The sequence below is a fragment of the Bos javanicus genome, chromosome 5 (assembly GCF_032452875.1).
Source record: "Bos javanicus breed banteng chromosome 5, ARS-OSU_banteng_1.0, whole genome shotgun sequence".
Taxonomy (NCBI): Eukaryota; Metazoa; Chordata; class Mammalia; order Artiodactyla; family Bovidae; genus Bos; species Bos javanicus.
In genome coordinates, this window is record NC_083872.1 from 80,920,631 (window position 1) to 80,936,373 (window position 15,743).

At 38.5% G+C, this 15,743-nt stretch overlaps 1 protein-coding gene and 1 pseudogene across 4 annotated transcripts in view; one reads left to right on the forward strand and one right to left on the reverse strand.

Annotated features, from left to right (window-relative positions):
• FAR2 (fatty acyl-CoA reductase 2) overlaps positions 1-15,743 on the reverse strand; it is a 177,433-nt gene that overhangs the window by 118,562 nt on the left and 43,128 nt on the right. The window lies entirely within an intron of this gene.
• LOC133248754 (large ribosomal subunit protein eL32-like) lies at positions 6,671-7,092 on the forward strand (annotated as a pseudogene).

The window sequence follows — 15,743 nt, forward strand, 5'->3', positions numbered from 1 at the left end:
GTGTTCGACTCTTCGCGACCCCATGAACTGCAGCCCACCAGGCTCCTCCATCCATGGGATTTTCCAGGCAAGAGTACTGGAGTGGGGTGCCATCACCTTCTCCAATATTAGCACATATCTACACCTAATTTCTGTTAAGCTTCCAAGCAGGGAGTGGAAGTGGAAGTGAGGAGCTATGTGATACAGAGGAATTCTAATATCCTTGTCCAGTTGTGAGAGTCAGGTGCTATGGCTGAAAATACCCTACTATTCTGAGTCAAATATATTTCCATAATTCCTTAGCCTGGCACACGAGGTTATTTAAAAATCAGATGAAACCTGACTTTTCTGCCTTCTCTCTTTTTTCTCCTCCTACATTAACTTTTTACAGCAACCAAACAAGCTTTGATTCTTTAAACTTTCTTTCCTTCTCAGAGTTACCCTCTCTTCTCTTTTATGCCTATCTACTTGGCCTTTTTAAGAACCTTCCCAGATGGCCCTGATGAGCAGGAAAGTTTGCAAACTACTGGCCTACTCAAGGCGCAAATCAAGTTTGACTTCATCCATGACACCTGCCTGGGCTACTCTGGGATCCTGGCACATCTCCTCCCTCTACCCATCCCCTCAGCTACAGTTTATGTCAGTCCTTGGCACATAATCATTGATTGCTTCATGTCATTTCATCTTATGATCTCCTTTTATTCTTACTTAGCACCTTCACTGTTCTTTCCCTTCCTTAAATGCCTGTGTGTCTTAATTCCACAATTAGAGGTGAAAACAATGAGAGTTGAATCCCACTGTGTTTTCCTTTTAGTTAGGGATCAAGAAATATGTTAACTGCCTGAGAGAGGTCAGAGACACCGAAACAAAGCCAAACCATTATTTAATCCACACAGCCAAAGACAAGCTTTGCAGGAGAGCTGCATGCCCTGCAGTGCCCTGTGGTTCAGCTCTCAGAGTCCGAGCCCTCCTGCCAAGTTGCATACAAACCAGAGTTTAGGAAATTCAGCACAGTTTTTCAATCAGTCATAGTTCTGATGAAGCAAGAATCTGCATTAGGTAAATTTAGGTGTCACTTTTTGAATATTGTGTCTTAATGTTCTGAGTATCAAACCTTATAGAAACATTGCAACAACCTGAAAGAGTTCAAGTAATCTATAAAAGCCGCTAAGATCCAAGACTCAAACTGTGTTGAAAGAAAGACACCTTGGTCCAATTTTGCACAAGTGTGAGGACCACTGGATCCTCTAGTGATCCACTCCCAGGTTTTGGGAAACAAGTCAGATAAACAGGTAGTGTGGGACTGTTCTCATTGGGTAAGAATGTCCTTTCATGGAACATGCTTCCCAGTGATGCCTCCCAGTATAAACTTAAAGGAAGCACTATCATTTTTAAAACTGCATCTTTATCAGGCTTCTACTTTCAGGATGTGTTATCATTAAGACACCACCCTTGGCTCTAATCAAAGCAAAGGGAATTTATTTTTTTTTTTAAGTAAGCTTTTTATAATGGACATTTGGTAACCACAAGTCAGTAAAATAGAATACAGGTTTCTTTTTAAGACAAATCAAAATAAGAATCAGGAAGAAGTTCTGGACCTCTAAGTCTCTGTTTGCAACCTCCGTTAGTTTCAGCTATGGTATAGCTGATATTTCCTAGAGACTAAGACTTATGAGAATACCATGGGTCTCTGAGGCCCTTTAAGACCTAAGGATGCTTTGTGTTCTGCCTTCTATATGAGATCCTTTGTGTTTGGCCAGTATCATTATTTCATTCAGATTTAAAGAATCATATGGGGCTTCTTCATTTCATTGATCCCCCTTTTTTCAGAGCCTTCCCTGTACCTTTTGGTATCACTTGGCCTTTTTTTCTCTATGTACTTACCAAAATAGTGAGAGTTTAAAATATGGCATAGATTTTGGTATCTACATTTCATTCATCTTTTTTCCCCTCGTCTAGTCATTCAATAAACACTGAGTATCAAACCTTGTAGAAACATTTCAACAACCTGAAAGAGTTCAAGTAAGCCATAAAAGCTGCTCAGATCCAAGACTCAAAATGCGTTGAAAGAAAAACACCTTGGTCCAATTCTGCATAAGGGTGAGGACTACTACAAAATGAAAATTTATTTCTTTCAGATCAGCAGAATAACTAAGGTAAAAAAGGCAAAAATCAGAGCAGAAATATATGAAAAAGAAACAAAGGAGACTATAACAAAAATCAACAAAACTAAAAGCTGGTTCTTTGAGAAGATAAAATAGACAAGATATTAGCCAGACTCATCAAGAAAAAAAGGGAGAAGAATCAAATAAATAAAAGTATAAATAAAAATGGAGAAATCACAACAGACAACACAGAAATACAAAAGATCACAAGAGATTGCTATGAGCAATAAAATGCCAATAAAATGGGCAACCTGGAAGAAATAGACAAATCCTTAGAACTATAACCTTCCAAACTGAACCAGGAAGAAATAGAAAATCTTAACAGTGCTTAATATCACAAGCATGGAAATCAAAATTGTAATTAAAAAATCTCCCAACAAACAAAAGCCTAGGACCAGATGGCTTCACAGGTGAATTCTATCAAAAATTTAGAGAAGAGCTAACACCTATCCTATTCAAACTATTTCAGAAAATTTCAGAGGAAGGTAAACTCCCAAACTCATTCTGTGAGGCCACCAGCACCCTAATACCAAAACAGAAAAAGATGCCACAAAAAAAGAAAACTACAGGCCAATATCACTGACTAACATAAATGCAAAAATACTCAACAAAATTCTAGCAAACAGAATCCAACAACATATTAAAAAGATCATACATCATGTCTGAGCGGGTTTTATCCCAGAGATGCAAGCATTCTTCAATATTTGCAAATCAATCAATGTGATGCACCATATTAACAAACTGAAAGATAAAAACCACAAGATTATCTCAATAGATGCAGAGAAAGCCTTTGAGAAAATTCAACACCCAGTTATGATCAAAACTGTCCAGAAAGCAGGCACAGAAGGAACATACCCCAATGTAATAAAAACCATATAGGACAAACCCACATCAAACATTATTCTCAATGGCAAAAAAACTAAAAGCATTTCCTCTAAAATTAGGAACAAGACAAGGGTGCCCACTCTCACCACTATTAGTCAACATAGTTTTGGAAGTCCTAGCCACAGAAATCAGAGAAGAAAAAGAAATAAAAGGAATCCAGACTGGAAAAGAAGAAGTAAAACTCTCATGGTTTGCAGATGAGATGATCCTCTATATAGAAAACCCTAAAGATGTCACCAGAAAAATCACTAGAGCTAATCAACAAATATAGTACAGTTGCAGGATATGAAATTGATACACAGAAATCCCTTGAATTCCTATATACTAACAATGAAAAAAAGAAAGAGAAATTAAGGAAACAATCCCATTCACCATTGAAATGAAAAGAATAAAATCCTTAGAAATAAATTTACCTAAAAAAAAAAAAAAGACCTATATATAGAAAACTATAAAACACTGATGAATGAAATCAAAGATGATACAAATAGATGGAGAAATATACCATGTTCATGGATTGGAAGAATCAATATAGTGAAAATGAGTATATTACCCAAAGCAATCTATAGATTCAGTGCAATCCCTATCAAGCTACCAATGCTATTTTTCACAGAACTAGAATAATTACACAATGTGTATGGGAAGAAAAAAAAAAAAACTTGAATAGGCAAAGCAATCTTGAGAAAGAAGAATGGAACTGGAGGAATCAACCTTCCTGACTTCAAACTATACTGCAAAGCTACAGTCATCAAGACAGTATGGTACTGGCACAAAACCAGAAATATAGATCAATGGAACAAAATAGAAAGCCCAGAGATAAATCCACACACCTATGGACACCTTATCTTTGACAAAGGAGGCAAAAATATACCATGGAGAAAAGACAATCTCTTTAACAAGTGGTGCTAGGAAAACTGGTCAGCACCTGTAAAAGAATGAAACTAGAACATTTTCTAACACCATACACAAAAATAAACTCAAAATGGATTAAAGATCTAAGTATAAGACCAGAAACTACAAAACTCTTAGAGGAAAATGTAGGCATAACACTCTCTGACATAAATCACAGCAAGATCCTCTATGACCCACCTCAGAGAGTAATGGAAATAAAAACAGAAATAAATAAATAGGACCTAATTAAAAGCATTTGCACAATGAAGGAAACTATAAGCAAGGCAAAAAGGCAGCCTTTAGAATGGGAGAAAATAATAGCAAATGAAACAACTGACAAAGAATTAATCTCCAAAATACACAAGCATCTCATGCAGCTCAATACCAGGAAAACAAACAACCCAATCAAAAAGTGGGCCAAAGAACTAAACAGACATTTCTCCAAAAAAGGACATACAGATGGCTAATAAACACATGAAAAGATGCTCAACATCACTCCTAATTAGAGAAATCCAAATCAAAACCACAATGAAGTATCATCTCACATCTGTCAGAATGGCTGCCATCAGAAAGGTCTACAAACAATAAATGCTGGAGAGGGTGTAGAGAAAAGGGAACCCTCTTACACCATTGGTGGAAATGCAAACTGGTATAGCCACTTTGGAGAACACTGTGGAGATGCCTTAAAAAACCTGAAATAGAAGTCCCATATGACCCAGCAATCCCACTACTGGGCATACACACCAAAGAAACCAGAACTGAAAGAGACACATGTACCCCAATGTTCACTGCAGCACTGTTTACACTAGCTAGGACATGGAAACAACCTAGATGTCCATTGGCAGACAAGTGTATAAGGAAGTTGTGGCACATATACACAATGGAATGTTACACAACTATAAAAAATAACGCATTTGAGTCAGTTCTAATGAGGTGGATGAAACTGGAGCCTATTATACAGAGTGAAGTAAGTCAGAAAGAGAAACACCAATATAGTATATTAAGGCATATATATGGAATTTAGAAAGATGATCCTATATGCAAGACAGCAAAAGAGACAGAGATGTAAAGAAGACTTTTGGACTAAGTGGGAAAAGGCAAGGGTGGGATGATATGAGAGAATAGCACTGAAACATGTATATTACCATATATAAAATAGATGATGAGTGCAAGTTCAATGCATGAAACAGATTATTCAAAACCAGTGCTCTGGGACAACTGAGAGGGATGGGGTGGGGAGGGAGGTAGGAGGGGGATTCAGGATTGGGGGGACATATGTGCACCTGTGGCCGATTCATGTCGATGTATGACAAAAACCACCACAGTATTATAAAGTAATTATCTGCCAATTAAAATATATAGATTAATTAACATCCCCCCCCCCAAAAAAAGGGCAAAGATTTGCATAGCACATCACTGCACTGAACATTACCAGGCCTGTTCTGTGCTGAGAACAGAGAAAATAAAATTTCATTTCAATTTTACAGATCTCTCTCCATTACCCCTGAAATCTGTGTAATGATATAATGATTCAGGTCTAGGAGAGGACATAGGAGCAACATTTCCTGAAGGTAGTAAAATGCATAAACTTTTACTACCCAATCCCAGGTACCCATATTTATAATTAATATATTATAATAAAGGAGTCATTGGTATGATTCTGTCAAGAAAAAAAAAAAAAAAAGAGAGAGAGACTTTGTAAAAGCCCACAGCAGCTATGTAGCTACACAAGCTCACCCCAGGACCATTGCACAGACTGTTCCTTCCATGGAGCACACAGCTCACAAAGCTGGTTCCTGTCTTACCCTTCAGGTGTCAGATTAAATGCCACATGCCCAGAGAAGCTCTCCTGAACACCCCAGGTAACAGTAATGTATGTTTCCTTCTCTCGGATTCATGTAAATTTCCTTCACAAAACTTATGATAATTTTCAGCTGTTTCAGTTTGTATATATTTTGTCAGATATTCCATTAGAATATCAGGTCTTCAGTGTCTCTCCAGTGCCAATCTAGTCCTAGCTTAGAGGAGACACTTAGGGAAAAAATGAGGGGGAAAAGCAAAGGATCTAATTTTTATATGAAGAACAAATTCATTTCTTTTTTTATATACAGATGTTTCCCATTTGCTTCTATGGCCAAGAAACAAGTTGCTGTGAGGTGACTGCACTGTTTGTCAAGTCACTGATTACAAAATTAAGCTGGGCCTTACCACTCTAGATCCTATTAAAAGATTATATTTTACCTCTGATATATTTTCTAACTCAAAGTCTTCTGAAATGTGTAAGGTGCTGATGGTGATCAAGACCCCAGCCAGTTATAACCTTTATTCCTGCATTGGCACAGTTTTAATGAAGGTTAAATATATATATATTGTGGGAACTGCAATGACTTCAGTAATCTCAGAGGTAGATGGTCATATAAACCTAATGCAATTGCCATAACTTAGAGACTGTCATGGGGCCCAAGGGTTAAGTCTGCAGACACTTCCCACAAAATAAGATTCACACTAGGAGCTTCACTCTTGGGTGATATCCTCATGGCAACCCAAAAACCAAGGAAACTTCCTGCCTACGTAATAATTCTTTGCAAAAGAGGATAGATGTACAGCATAAATTACTTTCCTGAAAAAATGATAAAGGTAAAACAATTGTAAAAGAGTAAATATACTTCCATTTATTTTTCTGTGGTTCAAAGAGATTTCTCCTCTCTTTCTCGGAGATGCCAAGGAAGTGGCAGCCATCTCCTATTGGCGTCATGGCCGCTCTCAGACCCCTCCTGAAGCCCAAAATCAGCGTCAAAAAGAGGACCAAGGAGTTCATCCAGCACCAGTCAGACCGATATGTCAAAATTAAACAGAACCAGCAGAAACCCAGAGGCACTGACAACAGGGTGAGCAGGAGATTCAAGGGCCAAAGATCTCGATGTCCAACATGGTTAGGGGAGCAACAAGAAAACAAAGTGCTTGTGGGCCAGTGGCTTCTAGAAATTCCTGGTCCACAACCTCAAGGAGCTTGAAGTACTGCTGATGTGTAACATCTTCCAGTGCCGGGACTGCTCACAACATCTCCAAGAACTCCAGAGCAGCCCTACTGGCCATCAGAGTCAGCAATCTCAATGCCAGGCTGCGTGGCAAAGAAAATGAAGAGAGGGCTACTGTGCAATTTTGTGTAAGTTAATAACACCATAAAACTCGGGGCAGGAGGGTGAAAGGTGATTCCTGGCTTGTCAGAATAGAATGTCATACAAACCAAAGGCCACAGCTTTAGACTGAAACTTCAGCAACATTAAATCGTGTTAAGTATTTCTCTTCTCTGTAGAGTACTGAATATCACATATCAATTCTTTCTTCAAAAGTCATCTTTGAACAGAGTCATTCATACTATCTGTCCCTATGAATTCTTAGGGTCTAATGTATAATTTAACCAAAAGAGCATCCACTTTCTGGAAAAATATTACTGAGATTTCTTTCTTTTATGCTTTTCAGATTTTCCATGAAGATTTATCTAGAATGGATTTGGGATCATTGTTTCACTGAAGGTTATGGATAGCTCATGTCAGAACTTGGTTTTTGATTGTAAGAAAATAAATGAGGGCTTTCCTCATAGTTCAGTTCCTAAAGAATCTGCCTGCAATGCAGGAGACCGTAGTTCGATTCCTGGGTCAGGAAGATCCGCTGGAGAAGGGATAGGCTACCCACTCCAGTATTCTTGGGCTTCCCTTGTGGCTCTGCTGGTGAAGAAGCTGCCTGCAATGCAGGAGACCTGGGTTCAATCCCCGGGTTGGGAAGATCCCCTGGAGAAGGGAAAGGCTACCCACTCTAGTATTCTAGCCTGGAGAATTCCATGGACAGTCCATGTGGTCGCAGAGTCAGACACAACTGAACAACTTTCACTTTCACTTTCAAAATAAATGAAGTTCTCAAGAGTACTGACCACCAAAATATTTATCAGCTAAACAAATAAATGTTCATTTGAGAATACAAATAGCTCCCTAAATGGTCTCAAATATTCTGTCTTTATCATCTGTGTGCACCAAAATGCCCACCCATGTTTTACTTGGAGAAAATAAACTGTAACCATTAGATGATTTCCAGAAGGCATCAAATATAGACTTTGGACCAGATAAATCTGAGTTTGCATTTTGATTCTGAGTTTGTAGTACTTCCTTGGGGGAGACCCTAGGGCCTTTGCAGTTTTTATTTTTCATATAGAAACTGATGACCTCATTCATACACACAGCTTCAACCACCACCTACATGGTCTTAAATCATTATATTCTCTACAACCAGACTTCTCTGCCGAGCACTAGACTCATCTCTAATTGGGTTTTACACAGTTCACCTCCAATGGTTCAATGGCACCAAAAACACAACAGATTAAAGAGATGAACTGATTCTCAATCCTGATTAACAGCACCACCACCACTTCATAACTCAAGCCAGAATGTGAGAATTATCTCTATGTCACTTACTCCCCACAAAACATCAATCTATGAATCCTGGAGATTTTGCCTCAATTAACCTCTTTCATGTATGTCCCTGCTACATTCTCAGTGCAGCTGTTTGGGACCTTAGTGTGTGCTGTGCTCAGTTACTCAGTCATGTCTGACTCTTTTTGTGACCCCATGGACTGCTAGCTCACCAGGATCCTCTGTCCATGGGATTTCCCAGGCAAGAATACTGAAGTGGGATGCCATTTCCTTCTCTAGGGTATTCTCCTGACCCAGGGATCGAACCTGCATCTCCTGCATTGACAGGTGGATTCTTTAATACTGAGCCACCAGGGAAGCCCAATTTGAATTTAACTAACAACTAAAGATGTTGAGAATTATTCATGTGCTAACAGTGGAAACAGTGTCAGACTTTATTTTTCTGGGCTCCAAAATCACTACAGATGGTGACTGCAGCCATGAAATTAAAAGACGCTTACTCCTTGGAAGGAAAGTTATGACCAACCTGGATAGCATATTCAAAAGCAGAGACATTACTTTGCCAACAAAGGTTCGTCTAGTCAAGGCTATGGTTTTTCCTGTGGTCATGTATGGATGTGAGAGTTGGACTGTGAAGAAGGCTGAGCGCCGAAGAATTGATGCTTTTGAAGTGTGGTGTTGGAGAAGACTCTTGAGAGTCCCTTGGACTGCAAGGAGATCCAACCAGTCCATTCTGAAGGAGATCAGCCCTGGGATTTCTTTGGAAGGAATGACACTAAAGCTGAAACTCTAGTACTTTGGCCACCTCATGCGAAGAGTTGACTCATTGGAAAAGACTCTGATGCTGGGAGGGATTGGGGGCAGGAGGAGAAGGGGACGACAGAGGATGAGATGGCTGGATGGCATCACTGACTCAATGGACGTGAGTCTCAGTGAACTCCGGGAGTTGGTGATGGACAGGGAGGCCTGGCGTGCTGCGATTCATGGGGTCGCAAAGAGTCGGACACGACTGAGCAACTGATCTGATCTGATTGGCTATTAACATCAAGCTTTCATATTAGATGTGTGTGTGTATGTTCAGTTGTGTCTGACTCTTTGTGGTTCTATGGACTGTACACTGCCAGGCTCCTCTTTCTATGGGATTCTCCAGGCAAGAATACTGGAGTGGTTTGCCCTCCTCCAGCAGATCTTCTAGACCCAGGGATTGAACCCATGTCTCCTGCAGGTGGATTCTTTATCACTGAGCCATCTGTAAAGCCCCTTGGGACCTCAATGGTCCCCTCCAATTCCCTGTCACCTTTTCTGTTAATCTGGTACATTATGTCTCTACCTAGCTTCCAGTGGGATCTTTGCATATATTACCAGGTCACTCTCATTGAAGCTTCTTCAGTTTTTATATCCTGTTAATCTGACCCACAATTAAATTTGAATTCTCAATTGTGGTATATAACAAGGCACTATAAGTGAGCTGATCCTGGCATGCTATTCTATTTTCAACTTCTACCATTTGTCCTAACATATCAGACACTTCAGTCATACACATTATTTTTGGCTTCCTTAACAGGCCCAGCTCAACCCCTCAGATTGGGTCAATGGTGTTTCCTGGAACTTCAGTGTATTTACCAGGGGACTTTTCAATAGTTTCCAAATCTGTCTTTCCCTTAGAATTTAATTTAAGTACCTTGAGAAAGGGGATATGATTTTATCTTTGTATCTCTAGTATTTGCTACTCAGAATAATTGTTTGACAAGTAGATGGGTGAATACATAGGTCAAAGAGAAAGGAAAGGGAGGATGTTATGAACTTCAAATTATTCTGAAAGATCAGGAAAGGTGAGGAGCATAAGGAGGTAGGAAAGAAAATAGTGGCTGTAATACAGTCCATATCTTTAGATTTCAAAATCACTCAGCTTTTATAACCAAGTAGGTGGAAGTGTAGCATTGATTGCATCTTTATTTCACAAAGACACTTAACATTTTTATGCTTCAGTTTTTTTTTTTTAATCTTCAAAAGAGGACAAATTACTACAAAGCACTAATACTCTAAAACCTGTATCAAAGCTATGGATAGATATTGATGATAATACTTAAAGGAAAGGTGCTATGATATTCAAATGTAAAAGAATAATGGGAGAGAATTCAAATTGTCTTTACACAATGCTATTTCAAAACAGTAAGCATAAATCACTGCAGATGGTGACTGCAGCCATGAAATTAAAAGACACTTGCTCCTTGGAAGAAAAGCTATGACCAACCTGCTGCTGCTAAGTCACTTCAGTCGTGTCCGACTGTGTGTGACCCCATAGACCACAGCCCATCAGGCTCCCCCGTCCCTGGGATTCTCCAGGCAAGAACACTAGAGTAGGTTGCCATTTTCTTCTCCAATGAATGAAAGTGAAAAGTGAAAGTGAAGTTGCTCAGTCATGTCTGACTCTTTGTGACCCCATGGACTGCAGCTCACCAGGCTCCTCCGTCCATGGGATTTTCCAGGCAAGAGTACTGGAGTGGGATGCCATCGCCTTCTCCATGACCAACCTAGACAGCATATTAAAAAGCAGAGATATTACTTTGCCAACAAAAGTTCGTCTAGTCAAAGCTATGGTTTTTCCAGTAGTTATGTATGGATGTAAGGGTTGGACTATAAAGAAAGCTGAGCACCAAAGAATTGATGCTTTTGAACTGTGGTGTTGGAGAAGACTCTTGAGAGTCCTTTGGATTGCAAAGAGATCCAACCAGTCAATCCTAAAGGAAATCAGTCCTGAATATTCATTGGAAGGACTGATGCTGAAGCTGAAGCACCTGATGTGAACAACTGACTCATTGGAAAAGACCCTGATGCTGGGAAAGATTGAAGGCAGGAGGAGAAAGGGATGACAGAGGATAAGATGGTTGGATGGCATCACTAACTCGATGGACATGAGTTTGAGCAAGCTCCAGGAGTTGGTGATGGACAGAGAAGCCTGGTGTACTGCAGTCCATGGGGTTGCAAAGAGTTGAACATGATTGAGTGACTGAACTGAACTGAACTGAAACATAAATAGCAAACTCTCTAAACATTATTTTTTCTTATATTTCTTTTAAAGTTTGTTATTTTGAAAGTACACACATGTTCACAGCTATAAAGAGGCAGCAATGAAACATCTATTTGAAGTACATTTAATGTCACCATTGTGGTTGTTGTTCAGTCGCCCAGTCGTGTCTGACTGTTTGCAACCCCCTGGACTGCAGCACACCAGGCCTCCCTGTCCCTCACCATCTAAGTTCATACCCACTGCATTGGTGACATCATCCAGCCATCTCATCCTCTGACACCTTCTTCTCCTTCTGCCCTCAATCTTTCCCAGCATCAGGGACTTTTCTAATGAGTCGGCTGTTTGCATCAGGTGACCAAAATACTGGAGCTTCAGCTTCAGCATCAGTCCTCCCAATGAGTAGTCAGGATTGATTTCCCTTAAGATTGACTGGTTTGAACTCCCTGCTGTCCAACGGACTCTTGGGAGTCTCCTCCAGCACCACAGTTCAAAGGCATCAATTCTTTGGTGCTCTGCCTTCTTTACGGTTCAGCTCTCACAACCACGTGACCACTGGGAAGACCATAGCCTTGACTATAGGGATTGGCAGGGTAATGTTGGCTGAGTAATGTCTCTGTTTTTCAACACAATTATGCTGTATCAATTACTTCATATATGTATAAACAAGGGAGATGAATTTGGGGCTTGTAAAAATTAGCTTGCATTAAGTCTGAGATTTTATTTTGTTTCAAATTCAACAACTCTGTTTGCCATCATCAACAGAGCCTTATGATGGAATATATCATTGTTTAAATGAATACCCATAGACTTTTAGAAGAAGTTGACTGTCCACACCATTAGTTTGAGTTATAATTATATAACTCAAATAATTATAGAAACCATAAGGCTAGGAACTACATGTCATAATTTCAAACACAGATATTTTAAAATGCACTTAGGGGAGGGGAGAGGAGAGGGTGGGATGTATGGCAAGAGTAACATGGAAACTTATATTACCATATGTAAAATAGATAGCCAATGGGAATTTGCTGTGTGGCTCAGGAAACTCAAACAGGGGCTCTATATCAATCTAGAGGGGTGGGATGGGGCAGGAGATGGGAGGGAGGTTAAAAAGGGAGGGGATATATGTATACCTATGGCAGATTCATGTTGAGGGTTGACAGAAAACAACAAAATTCTGTAAAGCAATTATCTTTCAATAAAAAAATTAAAAGAAAAAATGAATAAAATGCAGTTAATTAAAAGAAAACTTTTAGTTTTAGAAGTTTACTGAGTCTATGTTTTGTTTAATTTGTATATTCCTCTACATCAGACATTCAAGGGAAGCTCAATAAATGCTTAGGCAAATTATTAAACCTTCTAAGTCTCAGTTTTACTCTTTTTTTACTCATTACTTACTCTTTTATCAAAGAGATGGGATTAATACTCACATCAAAAGTTGTTGGAGGATTACATGAGATTATGCTTTGTACTGTGTCCGGTACATAGTAACCATTCAATCAAAGGTTGCTATTATTATGTGTGTATCTGATCCTAGTTAAAGGGCTATTTTATCTTCAACACAGTCATAAAAATCTAAGACTGTGCATCTCATATTTCAGTTCCATAAATGGGCTAATAGTTGAGTAACAAAACACAAAGCCAGGTTCAGAGACAAACTGGAAACTCTAAACAAACTTAGCCAACCAATAAGGAAACACTGCAGACTAAGTAGCTTATGAAACAAATTCTCGCGCTTTGGAATATTTTTTTATCTACTATGCAGGATAAGGTTAGTATGGAATAGCAGTTTACATTATAGGTCTAAGGCAAATAAATGTTGCTTCACGTGAGTTTTCTCTCCAAGTATTTTCATCAGCTTTCCCACCTATGACTCCAAGTAGATCAAGAATCACCGATCTAAGCTATTGCAAGCATAAAAGGTAGTTTATTCTTCTTATAAGCAAATTCAAAAATAAACTTTTAAAAGGTTTTCTCCTCATTTTTTCAGGTGTATTCTGAATATTCTCTCTCTGTATATTCTTTTGATCTCTCCTCAGCAGATACACAGAACTGTTGTCCACAGTCATTCAGAACTGATCTCAACTTTGCTACTGTCCTATCCATCCATTAAACCATCATTTATAGCAATTTCCTCTGCTGTGACCAATATGCCACCTTATTCATATTATGTTCCTTTTAAATGATGATATGGAATAATGAGGTCAGTGTTCTGAATAGAAGATGAGACTTTATAAACAATAGAAGATTCACTATCATCCAGTTTAGAAAAATAATTGAAAGTGATTGTAGATAATGAACAGTAAAATTTTCTTAAAATGCTATGAGTTAAAATAGTTTATCTCCACAAAAGATGAAATTTATTGATCTGAAGAAATCATCAAAAAGGTAAGTTGAATCTCAGGCTAAAGAATCAAGAAGGACTGGGTTTGTCAGAAAGCTTACCAAATTTGCTAATATCAAAGAATGTTTTCAGGGAAAATATCATAAACAGAAGGAAAGAACAAGAATTCGTAGATTTTTTTTTCCTCCCAACAGTGATCAAAAGATAGAGACATAAAACCCTGACATTATGGAAGCCAGAAGGACTTGTGCTGTTGTGGGACAGGATTCTGCTTAGACGTCACTGCCTCATTTTGTATGATCCATTTCACAAGTATTCACTGCATGTTGTACTAATTCCATGTTCACTAAACAATCTTCGTTTGGACCCAACATAACAGTCTGCTTCATGTTTGAATACAGATGTCTTTTATGCCTTACCCCTCCCTCTTCCCCTTCCGTCTCTCAGCTGGGCATGCTGATAAGAAAGCCGAGGTGCTTTGTCACCAACAGTAAGTGTAAATCATGCGCTAAAACCCTCACTCCAGCCTCAGTCCCTAACCACCACAAAAACCTGAAGCTGGGCTCCCTCCTTTCACAGTTCCTTCAAGACATTTCCGATCAGCTTGACAGACCTGTACTATTCTCTCCAGAAAGCTTCATTATGGGAATAATAAACCTTTCCATACATTGTTGGTGTGTGTGTATGTGTGTGTGATGATCAGTTTGGAAATTCAAATCAAATTTTGAGTGGGGATCCATCTCAACTCTGGACTGGCCATAGCATCCAGTCACCAAGATACTGGAAGGAGGTTTCCTTGCAATGAAGACATAAAAATTTTAGTACCTAGGAAAAAATCTTCATCCAATAGAAACATAATAAACAGGGATTCTAGTTCACAGATCAATTTCTTACAAGTTCATATACTGGAAATTCATTCCATTGAATCTAATCAATGTTAAAATGATATTACAATTCAGTTTTAGAAACTGAGAAGCTGAAAGTTAGTCTTTGGAATCTGGTAAACCCTCCAACAAATTACTATAATATAATTTCTTTTTATTTTATTTATTGTATGGAAACACAATTTTATTCCTCTAAGAAATAAAGCACATTTCATTTGAAGGAACAATTCTATTTTATGGGAGGAAAACTTAAATGCCTGGAGGAGGCAGTAGGTAACTTAAATGGAGCAGGCAAAAGAAAGTGGACCCGCTAAGCTTTGTGTTACAACCCAGAACAATCTGGCTCTATTACATTTCCTATTAAAACACTTTACTATGCTTTAAAAAGGTACTGTAGTCAGATGTTGACCCTGTACTGTAACTGCTCATGTGAAAAGTTGCATAATAGAAATATCAGCATTTTAATCCCTTTGTTGTCAAACAGAAATAAAAACAAAAAGCTTTTGGTATCTGCAATGTAGACACCAACTTACAGGAATGTATATAAATGGGGAAAAAATGCCACTGAAGGAACCAAGGCCTTTATTTCAACTCTCTCTTGCTTTGCATTTCCACTTTCATTTTTACTTTATTCTGACCAGTCCCTTATATTTCATTAATTGCTATAAAATCTGATAAAAATGGACTTCACTCCTGAAATATATCCAGATGGTAATTTCAGTATTTCCAAATGTTTTTGAAAATACCAAAGTCAAAATTTCATGGACTATTTTATGGAAACTTTGAGCGATTTGATAAAAATGTAAGAACAATTTGCTGAACTAGAAATCTGCAAAAACAGCTTTTTAAAAAAAAGAATTCTGGGATTCTAGAGTTATCCAGAGCTAGGTTCAAATAATTAGTAACTAACTGTGGGACTGGGGAAAGTTCATCAACCTCATCTGTCCTGTGGAGAATCTTGTGAGGATTACATGAGATTGGATACATAAAGCATCCACCATACAGCCTAGAACAGGAAGTGCTTCATAAATGTCAATTCCTTTCATTTCCAAGTTCATCTATGTGAATCCTTTTGAGTTTAGTACTCTGAAATCTTGTAGGGGCTTCATAAGCCTAACGGTTCATATTTACACAGAATAT